The 13,561-nt window shown below is 34.9% G+C and overlaps 1 pseudogene; it reads right to left on the minus strand.

Annotated features, from left to right (window-relative positions):
- Positions 1 to 5,538: 5,538 nt before the first annotated feature.
- The window catches only part of LOC149195081 (receptor-like protein kinase THESEUS 1), an 85,465-nt pseudogene continuing 77,442 nt past the window's right edge, over positions 5,539 to 13,561 (minus strand).

Raw genomic sequence — 13,561 nt, forward strand, 5'->3', positions numbered from 1 at the left:
CCTTTCCCAAGTGTTGCATGCACTAGTAGAAAATGGCTAATTAATTACTAAAAAAATAACTAAAAATTGCATATAAACGACCATTTTTCAGTCGGTGACCAATAGTGGCTAATTTATAGTATCTTATAATGCGACCAACTTTTAGTCATATTTAGCTTAGTCATTAGTTGGTCGTCTCAACTTTATCATCTAGTAGTATATTTAGTCATAAACTTTGTCATTGATTTAGTCATTAATTACCACAATTAATGACCAAATACACAACAAAATATACTACTACATGGTCACCCGAGAAAAGTAATTAATGACCAAAAAAATATGACCAAAATGTTGGTCGCGTTATAAGATACTGTAAATTAGCTACTAATAGTCACATATATGTAAATTTTAGTCATCATTTGAAACAATTAGTGACCAAAGAAATATGACTAAATTTCGATCGTGTTATAAGATACTGTAAATTAGCTATTAATAGTCACATATATGAAAAATTTAGTCATCATTTGTAATCACAAATTTATCATTTATCTTTTTTTAGTAGTTTCATATTCATTATATAAATGATTGATTTAGTAGTTTAGATTCACTTCATTTACATTCATTAATAATCATTAAAAACGACTAATTTAGTCGTCGTATATTCATTTATTTGTGTTCATCATTAATCAATATAAATTACTAATTTAGTAGTTCTAAATTGATTTTATATGTTCATTATTAATCAACATAAATTAATTCGTATAATTTTGCGACTAAAATTAAAAAAAAATGTCATACAATGTGCATGTTCGTGTAATATGAAAACACAAAGTTACACATGTTATTTACAATACTAAATAAGATCAAATACAATTATAAATAACTTCAACCACATAAATTATATTATATGAAATGTCAAGTATTACAATATGAGTTTCCAACTAAATATTGTTTGGACTACAGTTTACACATGATATATTATTTTATCACTTCAAAACACTATCATTGTGTTGCCAAGGCATTGCAGGTGAATTCACCAACTCTAAAGGCTTGACCATCACTCTAGATGTGGGATATTGGCTTTAAGGGTATCACTAGACAGGTTCTCTTCCCTCTCTCTTTTTGCATTTGTCGCTCCAGTGTTATTATTCTACTTTTTCTCCAATTCTTATTTGGGTATCATGTGCAGGAAGGGTCATACTCATGTTTTCTGCCATACTCCATAGCTCCAATAACAACAATCAAACACAATAAAGATCAACATATCACATATCTCAATCACAACGTCTATCATTACCAACTATTACAAGGACAGAGTGCATATTAAATAAGTAATAGTTTAGAAGTCAAATACCGAATGTGACTAACCTGATAGCATCCAATTACCAAAAGTTAACAACTCTTACAAGGAAAAAAAACATATTAAATAAGTAAAAGTTTTGAAGTCAAATATTGAATGTAACTAACTTGATAACATCTAATTACCAAAACTTTTGAATAGATTGGATGGAATACACATGAATGTAGTTTATTTCCACTACAACTTAGTTCATGTACACATTCACCTAATTTTCCAAAACGAAAAGACCATACCCTAACATAATCTTCACTTACAACAACAAAATATTCTCCATTTGTATCCCATCAAACTAAGTGCACAGGATTTGTATGCCTCTGAAATAATAAATATATTAAAGATACTAATAATTTCAAACTCTTGCTTTATCTAAATCTGATAAATGTTTACAACCACTGAAGATATTTCTAGAAAATATTTAAAAAAGTTATAAGATATAGGCATCACATGTGGAAATTGTAGATACCTTAAGTAAACCAATTTCAACAAAACTAAGAGAATAAACAAACTCATAACCTTATCCAATATTGCTTAGAAGTTTAGTGTGGATAACAAAACATTGAATGTGAATGCAATATAACACAAAACATACCTGTAAAGAATGCAAATTGTGCTCAGTCTCAACATCAAAAATTGATACAACATTTTCTGCAGTGGCTGCAAGAAGTCTGCCAACTCCTATTTGAAATCACACTTGACTCATACTACCCTGTGAAGTAAGTGAAATCAAGAATAAGTCTTTCATAATTTAATGTGTACAACATCTTATCTAGCATAGTGCATTCATCGCGATTAATTACACAGTTAAAAAGCTTATACTTTATAAATTGTCCACCTTAAAAGTTCTTGTGCAAATGTGTTGATTAACACTACAATAACGCATTTCATTTTCTCCATCACAAGAGTAGAGTAAATCATTGTTTCAATGGAAATCAAGAGACATAACAATTCCTAAATGACTAGTAAACGTTCTTAATGAATAGCTTGGTTGTAACAAATAACAATATGTTAGAATGATTTGACCTATCAAACACAAGATTTTGAAGCCACCACTCTTTAAGACAAAATTCCCATTGAGTAAATGCTTGGATGAAATCAACTTATAATGACAATCCTACACCCAAACTATTATAAAAAATTGAAAAAAAAAATATAATAAAAAAATCAAATGCTTGCATGTGCCAAGAAGGTACCAAAGCAGCCCAATCAATGAAAGTAGTAGCATGTGCTAGATGGCTATCATCTAGAAACTAGTGTACTTAGACAAAATCAATGCTAATATTTGGAGGAAAACAAAATTATAAGCCCATTATGTCACAAAAATAAAAGACAAAATGAAAAGGCCAAGCATCAGTAGGGAAAGGATGAATTGTTCATCTTCAAAGTTTAAGAGGACAACAATATTAGAAAGTTGCAATAATATATCAATTATGCTGCTAAGATTCAAGCAAACCTATCATGCATGTTCCTTGATCATTAGAAATATGCAACAATATATAAAATGTGTTGCTAATATCTTAAGCAAACCTATCTTGCAAGTTTCTCAATGGGCATTATTTGAGAGGGGATAATTGAACCATCTTTTAATTATTTAAGGAAAAACAATACTTGACATCCAATTACCAAAAGTTTTGGATAGATTTGATGAAAGACACATGAATGGAATTTATTTCCAATGCAGCTCAGTTCATGCACACATTCACCTTCTTTTCCAGAATGAAAATACCATACCCTAACAAAATCTTCTCTTACAAAGTCAAAATATTCTCCACTTGTGTCCCAACAACTTAGTGCGCGGGTTTTGTATGCCTTAGAAATAATAAATATATTAAAGATACTAATCATTTTCAAGCTTTTCTTTATTTAAATCCAATCAATGTTTACAACTACTAAAGATATTTCCAAAACATATTTAAAAAATTAGAATATATAGGCATCACATGTGGAAACTGCAGATACTCTATGTAAACCAATTTAATCAACAAACTCGGAATCTTCATCCAATATTAATTAGAATTTTGGTGTGCATAACAAAAGACTAAATGCAAATGCAAGATAAAACAAAACATACATGTAAAGAATGCAAATTGTGCTCAGTCTCAACATCAAAAATTGATACAATATTTTTTGCAACTACTACAAGAAGTCTGCCAACACCTATTTGAAATTGCACTTGACTCATACACCTTGTGAAGTAAAAAGTCTATAGTGGTTGAAAGAAGTCTACCAACTCTTATTTTTTGCAGGGGTTGTAAGAAGTCTACAAACTCCTATTTTCTGCAAGGGTTGCAAGAAGTCTACCAACTCCTATTTGAAAATGCACTTGACTCATACCACCTTGTGAAGTAAGTAAAATCAAGAATAAGTCTTGCAGAATTTAATGTGTATAGCATTTCATCTAGCATAGTGCATTCATCGTGATTAATTACACAGAGCTAAAAAAACATATACTTTATAAATTGTCCACCTTAAAAGTTCTTGTGCAAATGGCATGATTAACACTACAATAATGCACTTCATTTTCTCCATCACAAGAGCAGAGCAAATCATTGTTTGGATGGAAGTCAAGAGACATACCGGTTCATAAATGACCAATAAACATTTTCAATGAATAGCTTGGATTTAACAAATAAAAATATGTTAGAATGATTTGACATGTCTAATACAAAAAAGGGTTTCAGGCTAATGGAAGAAGGATGAAAAATAGATGAAAACTAAACATAATTAATGGTATCTCACTTGAACCTTTTGGTGTTAGATCATTGATGGCAGCATTTGGTGGTTTGATCAAGTGAATCGACAATTGATGAATTGACGTTGTTAGCCTCGGCTTTGTATCTCAGATTTTGATCATGTAATTTCATGGATCAACATTATTGGTAAGTTTGATAGGTGGTTATAGTTTTTTAGTTTCATGCCTAATTAGTTTATGGCTAGGGCATATAGAACTAACTACTCTCCATTTGGGCAAAGGTCTTTCTGTCGACTGGCTTGATGGTACCACATTTTCTTTGCTCTTTTTCATAGTTGGCTAGAATCGATGGCTTGGGAATGAATATTTGCAACCATGGGAAGGGAAAAAAAATATGTGCTACGATGAGGTAGGTGACACAATGAGGTAACACAAACGAATATATGCCACTAGGTAAGCGATAACATCTCACAATGAGGTAACACAAACAAATATATGCCACTAGTTAAGCGATAACATCTCACTTCACCCATTGGTCCACTAGATGAAAGAGATTAAACCTTGTTGTTTACATATAAGCATATAAATTGATCCATGCCCAATTTATTTACTCATCCTAGTAGGTCAGTTATCATAGTAGACATTACCACCCACCTATAGAGCCAGCAGAACAACCAGCAACATCACCACAGCCAACAGTTAGCCCAGTAGCCAGAGCCAGCAAGTAACTAGCCCGCTTTAGTCCAATAATATTATATTAAACTATAGGATCTTAACTTCACGTTGAATCAGTGAAGTAATTAGTAGAGTGTGGTTCAGAGTGACTAAATAATGCCTATTGCAAAGATTTATGGCGAGTGCTAAAGTCCTTATCGAGGAGAACACCTCTCAAATAGTATCCCAGCTACCGCTTGTCGATGTGCTCATCATTCTCGCTACCACTCGATAATGGAAGTACAAATTCACTTTCCTTCCATGTGCAGCGATTGGGGGGAACCCTTCACCACTTATCTCTCTTGAAATGGAACTTGTACCTCAGTTGTGTACCCTCCAGGCCGTAGAGATGTGATCTCTTCTTCTTTGCTTTGGTACCCTTCAACACCAATAACGATTCTCGCGAGCTACCTCACCCAATACTTTACAGGGAATAACCTTGTACTCGAGATTTTGATTGGCTTTAGGAACCCATCCTATCATCCTTAAGCAATATAACCCCCCACCCGACACGCTACTCTCAACTTCACCTGGTGCCTCAATGCTTGGTCTTAGTCATCCTTTTAGGCCCCTGCTGCTAGAGGAGAGATTACCTAAAGTGATAGGATAGGTCACTTAGGTTACATATAGAACATTAAGTAAATATGTCTATAGAAATGTAAAAAATTAAGAGGAGATTATTCCAACATTAAAGACCAAAAAGAGCATTCAAGATCTTTGAGGATTGACTGGCTGGTTTAGCTAGTGCAATAAACAACTTTCATTCAGCATGCCCTCGAAATAATTTATTATGCCTTCACCTTCCCTGAGGATTCACCAACTACGAGAAAATTGGACTTGTTGTTGCATATTTTGATTCTTGATTGCTTCCCTTTTCACTAGCCTTATCAATTATAATGTTATCAAAAGTCTCTGTTTCGGTGAAGTGAAGAGGAAGTTGTGCACTGTGATTAGTGTTATTCTCAACTGGATCATTAGCATGACATTTTGGAGGACTTGAATCCAAAACACAGGTGTACAACCTCAGATGTGCGCTTCTAATGATGAAACATTTTAAAAGCTTCTCACTTCAATTTTAAAAATATTATTGATGCAAATCATATTCCAAACATCAACCAAGACAAAAAATTGTTCCATAATGAAAATTTTGATAAGATTATCCAAAACTGCAGGTGTTCACTCCTGCAAAACAAGAAGTGAGATTCCAATTCAACATGTAGCAGCAATGGAAATGGAAAAAGTAGTATAATTTCATAAGGGTACCTCAAATATTTCATGTCTTATGACTCTAGGTGCCAGCAAGATCAATTAAAAAACAAGAACCACTTGAGAAAAAACAAATCAATAGTCAAGCAGTCAGAAATAAATATGATCCATCTCCAGCTCAATTATGTCAATCATGTACCATAGCCCAGGCAATGTCAGTGAAAGTGCCCAAGATTTTGTTCTTGCACCAAAAGAAAATTATGCCAAGGAGTTAGGACCAAAAGCCCATGCCAGAATCCCCGTGCAACCATGAAAACATGCCAGCATGCCTAGAAGTGCCATCACACAACCTATTAATACCACACAAATGCCACTATTGGTGATCAAGTCTAACTAGGTCAACATCAGATGCATGCCAAAGCCATTGATCAACTTGGACTAAGTCAAGACCTGCTATAGCAGACCTGAAAACAAGGAGCGAGGCACTAGTCAACCTCAGATACAATTCCAAGGCCAACCTTACATGAAATGCCTAGGGAAAACCATTACGATCCACCTTTAATTATTTCATTACAACATTAATCAATGATCACTTGAATTGTATAAATATGATTCATATCACCATTGCTCTCTTAGCATTCTCTTTAGCAGTTAGCTATAACGTAGCTTGCCTGGCATATCTCATCACAAGGATCTGGTCATTGCTTAATTTTATTCCTTTGAACTAGCAATAGTACTGTACAAATTTGAGATACATCTTGTCACTAGGGGAATTCTCATTGTGGGATGTTCATGATTCTCTCTAGTTTACCCTCTAACACTCAACTTTCTAAATATTTCTGCATTATCCCATGATTTATAGTTTATGTTGTGCAAAATTATCTAATTAAGTTGTTTATTGAGATTACTGCATTATACACTATTATTTCATTGTGCACACAACATATGCGCTACTCTCTAACAATTATCTAGTTCATTATATTACCATGTGAAGCTTTATTCCTTGCCTAAGCACTTTTATCCACTTCTACAAATCTAATGATTTTGCACAGGACTATGATCTTCTCAAATGCAAAGTTCCCTCTTCCTTCAAGGGCTCAATTGCTGCTAAAGCTTGATCATATTATCAAAGCTCAAAAAAGTCTCTGACAGGTACAATCATCTTTGGACCACAGTAGCAATTTCTGAAGCAACAATGTTGATTTGCATTGAATGTCCACATGGATGATATCAAAGTATAGGAGGCACAAATTCAATCCTACTCTCCACACTCCACACAATCTTTAGTGGTAGGAAATCTCAAACCCAACAGTCCTATCATTTTCAATGATGCCTGCATGAAGAAATGTATGAGAAATTTCCTAGATTCTTGACAGATTTTAACTATCGATAATAATTGCTACATATGTGAACACTAGATCTGATCTGTTTGGTGAACGTACTACCTTAAAATTTCAAGTGAAAATCAACATCTTGTAGTTTGAAGTCAAGATCAGTGTTGAAGCATTGGATGGATGGTTGCAGAAGGTGAATAGCTTATTTGCAGTCAACCACTTCAGTGACACAAACAAGATTTCCTTTGCTACATTCAAACAAACAACAACCACATTTGGTCGGTGGGAGTCTCACAACAAATAGTGTGCATACAATTATCTTTGTCACAAAAAGGCTCAGTATACCCAATGGAAACCATTGTACCATTGCAATGACTAGTCTACACAAGACTAAATAAACAAATTCCATGACGTAATGGCTTATTTGGATAGCTAGGAGACCAAACGCAATCAAATCCCCAAGTATTGAAGCTGATCACATCACTACTTTTAAATCAAGCTCAATTACTTCAATAAGAACTCTTGTGGGATGCATATTTTTTTCCGTCAAAGAAAAAAGAACAATTTTGTGCTAAGAACAGTGGTAAAAGGCCACCCAATAACCAACACAAAAAAGGAGTACAGTAGCAGGTGCAATCTTGTGCTAAATAATCAATCACACAATTATGATAAGCTAAACAAGGACATCAACCACAACCAATCGAAACCAAGGAGCACACTGCAATCAATGCCAACAATAGAAAAGTCCACAATGGACTCAGATGATGAGTGTCATGCATGGAAAACCCTTCTAACACAGATTCAACCAAATTGTACAACACAAGACAAAGGAAAGCATGTTGTCATAAGCATGAATCTCTAATGTCTTAGTTCTCATTACACCAAGAGGTGCATTCTACAACCCAGTATATAGTAGATGTGTCTCATGGGCTATGCTAACATCATCATACATTGCCCATAAATCATTAAAAAAAAAAAAACTCTACTGAAAGGGCTACTACCTAGAATTCCTCTTTCCTAATAGAAGTGATGCATCATTTGAGTTCCCTTTATAAACTAATAAATAACCATTCCAAATCCATCTTACGCAGGGTCTAAAAAAAGTCAAGAGGAATCAAATCGCTCAAGATGCAAACCTTTATTCAAATTTTTTTACCTCGAGTTATTTGATCACTCATGGTGTTTGATAGATTTAGGGTTAGGAACAATTTTATTGGTTACATAAACAAGTCCAGGGAAAACCAATCTCACTAACATAGAGGAAGAAAAATAGTTCTTGTTCCACTCCTAATTTTCACTACATAAACATGCTCTGCAATCCACCATGGAATCATGGATAATGGATGTTTACAGATTATGATTTATATGGCCACTTTCAAGTGACTCAACCTAGTGAAAACACTGCAACCTTAGTCGTACACCACTGGTTTGCTGAATCCGTGTAAGGAACTATTGATGACATAGTAATGCATATATTAGTGTAACATCAAGACATGAAAGGATAAAGTCCCCTATGATGTGACCCCACTGGATATCTATGACTTTTTGCATGGAAAACTCTTTGTGTCAAAGCACCCTAGAAGGTACAAGTTGTGACCTCAAAGCATCATCCTAAACACTATGAATCAAATCTACAGAGATCCCAAGGTAATCTCAAATGTTGAAGTATATTTAATTTCTGTTAAACAATGATGCAAGTTAAGCTGTCATTTGCAAAAGTTCAACTTGTTGATTATCTTCCCACAAGTCACACAAAGACCATCACACAGACCCAAGTGTCCTTTGTCACGTAATCTATACAGTAGAAGCAGCACAATGTGACTTTAGAGGAATACACTAAAAAGGACCCTATCAGTATTCTTCTAGAATAATAGGTCCCACATTCAGTTGATATATCCCTAGAGCTCCATTGCCAAATTGACCAATATATTGCAAATGCATCGTAGAAAACATGAAGATCAAGTGTCAAATATAGGCACAGATACAGAAAGGATACATCATCTTGAGCAGTTCACCCTAGAGAAGCCCCATTATGCTCATGGCACAAAAATACAATCCATGGTTCCTTTGCATGATCATTGCACCTTAAAGAAAATCAAAGTAAAGAATTATTATTCTACTACACACATTACTTTTGGGGTTTTCCCAAGAAACACAAATTACCTCACCAAAATTGATCTAAAGTTTGGGCATCATTAGGCTCTGGTTGACCTTCAGATGTTTGGAAAACTACATTCAAGGAAAACTATGGTCTATATGAATAGTTGGCAACGACATTCATCATGGGTTACCTCAATGACAATATTCAACAAAACATGGGATGAGCACCTACAACATATTGTGCAAATCTCATAAACTCTGTGACAACTCAAACTCCACCAATTTGGGAAATTGTTTCTTCTCAATAAAGGGAATTCACTACCTTGGATACATCTTTGAGGAAACAAAAGTTCACATCAACCCAAAGAAGATATAGATCAATCAAAACTCGCCCCAACCACCATTCTTAAGCCACAATTTTTCTTGGCATGGGAAAACTTCTACGATAAACTCATCTTGGTTGCTTTTTGTGTCACCTTTTCCAAACCAAATTTTGAGTAGCATCAAACATAGTTCTCAAGTGGAATCAAATATAAGACTAAGCATTAGAAGAACTCAAAAACAAATTATGCTCCATGCTCAATTTTATACCTGCCTGATCTACAACAGCCATTTGAAACCCAAATAATTTGCTTCTAAGCATGCAATGGGAACAATTTTAATCTATTTTAGCCATCCCATTACATGGCACTCAAAAACATTCAATGATGTTGCCACAATTGTTAATCTTATGATTGTGATTCTATTGAATTCTACAGTCTATCACCAAATGGAAGGATTGCACACTGGGTATTGAGACAATTTGTTACTCTAATGGATCATTCAAAGGCATACTCCAAGTTCCATAGCACATCCCCCATAAAAATCCTATCAATACCTTGCTCAGACAAAAACTTCTCTACTGTCTCTGCAAACTTTCACAAGGAGCCATGATTTATTGTATCCACAAGATGAGGATCAATGATATGTTCAAGAATTCCTCTTTTCTTCCAATGCATTTCCCACTCTGCAATGTTGACTTTCTCTCTTGGAAGAGCAAGATTTATTGCAGACCTTGCAAAGAAAACCTCCATGAGCACCACACCAAAAGAATATACATCAAACATCTCAGTGAGTCGCTGCCTTCAGAAATACTCGAGATCAAGGTATCCAAAACTGTATTTCACAACAGTGCTCACATGTGTCTGGTCTATTGTATGTCTAGTTTTTGACAGACCAAAACTTGCCACCTTAGCAAGAAGATTCTCATCCAGCAAAATATTTTTTGTCTTCACATCATGGTGAATAATCCCCGGTGCTTCCCCAGTATGAAGGTAATGGAGGCCTCTTTCCACCCCTATACATATTTCACGCCTCTATTTCTAAGAAAAATATGGAATATCTGTCCCATGCAAATGACTCCTCAGAGGCCCATTTGTCATGTATTCATAAACCAAAATAATTTCACAGTGTTCCTCTCAGTATCCAATAAGAGAAATAAGATGGCGATGTCGAACTTTAGACAACATATCAATTTCTGTTTGAAATTCTATGAGACCTTGCTCATATCTGGGATTATCTCATTGAACCGTGGTAAGATACCACCCCGTAGCCAAAACAGAAAAGGAATACAACAACAAATGAAATTCTGTGCTAAAGAATCAATCACACAATTATGATAAGTTGCACTAGGCCAACAACCACAACCAATCAAAACCAAGGATCACACTGCAATCAATGCCAACAATAGCAAAAGTAATCTAGTAAATGGTGTTCATTCTAAAGTCAGGAATGGACTCAGATGATGAGTGTCATGTATCGAAAGCCCTTCTAGCACAGATTCAACCAAACTGTCCAACAAAAGACAAAGGAAAGCATTTTATCATAAGCATGAATCTTCCAATGTCTTAGTTCGAATTACACCAAGAGGTGCATTTTACAACCCAATATACAGTAGATATGTCTCATGGGAAATGTTAACATCATCATACATTTCCCATAAATCATTTCCAAAAATAAAAAAAAAAAACTCTATTGAAAGGGCTAGTACCCAGAATTCCTCTTTCTTAGTAGAAGTGATGCATCATTTGAGTCCCCTTTATAAACTAATAAATAAACATTCTAGATCCATCTTACGCAGGGTCTAGCAAAAGTTGAGAGGAATCAAATACCTCAAGATACAAACCTTTATTCAAGTTTTTTCACCTCGAGTTATTTGATCAGTCATGGTGTTTGATAGATTTTAGGTTAGGAGCAATTTTATTGGTTACATAAACAAGTCTAGGGACAACCAACCTCACTAACATAGAGAAAGAAAAATAGTGCTTTTTCCACTCATAAATTTAAATACCCAAACATGCTCTACAATCCACCATGGAATCATGGATAGTGGATGTTTAAATATTATGATTTATATGGCCACTTTCAAGTGACTCAACCTAGTGACAACACTGCACCTGTAATCCTACACCACTATTTGGTTGAATCCGTGTAAGGAACTATTGATTACATAGCAATGCCTATTTTAGTGCAACATCAAGGCATGCAAGGATAAATTCCCCCTATGATGTGACCCCGCTAGATATCTATGATTTGTTGCATGGAAAACTCTTCATGTCAAAGAACCATGGAAGGTACAAGCTATGAACTCAAAGCATCATCCTAAACATTGTGAATCAACTCTACAAAGATCCCAAGGTAATCTCAAATGTTGAGTATCTTTAATTTCTGCTAAATAATGATGCAAGTTAAGTTGTCATTTTCAAAAGTTTAACTTGTTGATTATCTTCCCACAAGTCACACAAAGACCAACGCATAGACCCAACTGCCCTTTGTCATGTAATCTATGCAGTAGAAGAAGAGCAATGTGACTTTAGAGGAATACACTAACAAGGACCCTATCAGTATTCTTCTCCCACATTCAGTTGATATATCCCTAGAGATCCATTTCCAAATTGACCAATATATTGCAAATGCATCATATAAAACATGAAGATCAAGTGCCAAATCTAGGCACAGATACAGAAGCCCCATTGTGATCATGGCACAAAAAGGCAATACATGGTGCCTTTGCATGATCATTGCACCTTCAAGAAAATCAAAGTAAAAAACTGTTATTCCATTACACATGTTACCTTTGGGGTTTGCCGAGAATCACAATTTACTTCACCAAAATTGATCTAAAGTTTGGGTATCATTAGGCTCTAGTTGACCCTCAGATGTTTGGAAAACTACATTCAAGGAAAATCATGGTTTATATGAATATTTGGAAATGAAATTCATCATGGGCTACCTGAATGAAAATCTTTAAGAAAACATGGGATGATCACCTTCAACATATTTTAAAAATCTCATAAACTCTGTGGCAACTCAAACTCCACCAATTTGGAAAAAAATTTCTTCTCAATAAAGGGAATTCACTACCTTGGATACATTGTTGAGGAAACAAGAGTTCACATCAACCCAAAGAAGAAATAGATCAATCACAGATTCACAACCTACTCCAACCAACATTCTTAAGCCACACAAATTTCTTGGCATGGGCAAACTTCTACGATAAATTCACCTTGGTCGCCTTTCGTGTCACCTTTTCCAAACCAAATTTTGAGTAGCATCAAACATAGTTCTCAAATGGAATCAAATATAACAATAAGCATTTGAAGAAATCAAAGACAAATTATGCTCCACGCCCAATTTTATACCTGCCTGATCTACAACAGCCATTTGAAACCCAAATAATTGCTTCTAAGCATGCACTGGGAACAATTCTAATATAGTTTAGTCACCCCAATACATAGCACTCAAAAACCTTCAAAGATTTTTCCCACAATTTTTAATCTTATAATTGTGATTCTATTGAATTCTATAGTCTATCACCAAATGGAAGGATTGGATACTGGGTAAGGAAACAATTCTTCACTCTGACGGATCATTCAAAGGCATACTCCAAGTTTCATAGCACATCGCCCATAACAGGCCTATCAATACCTTGCTCTGCCAAACACTTAGTTGTTGTCTCTCCAAACTTTCGCAAGGAGCCATGATTTATTGTATCCACAAGATGAGGATCAATGATCTGGTCAATCATTCCTCTTTTCTGCCAGTGCATGCAATTCCCACTCTGCCATGTTGACTTGCTCTCTTGGAAGAGCAAGATTTATCGCAGGCCTTGCATAGAAAACCTCCATGAGCACCACACCA

Source organism: Pinus tabuliformis, chromosome 2_2 (assembly GCF_031772625.1).
Source record: "Pinus tabuliformis cultivar Carrire ecotype Pingquan chromosome 2_2, CPIR1, whole genome shotgun sequence".
Taxonomy (NCBI): domain Eukaryota; kingdom Viridiplantae; phylum Streptophyta; class Pinopsida; order Pinales; family Pinaceae; genus Pinus; species Pinus tabuliformis.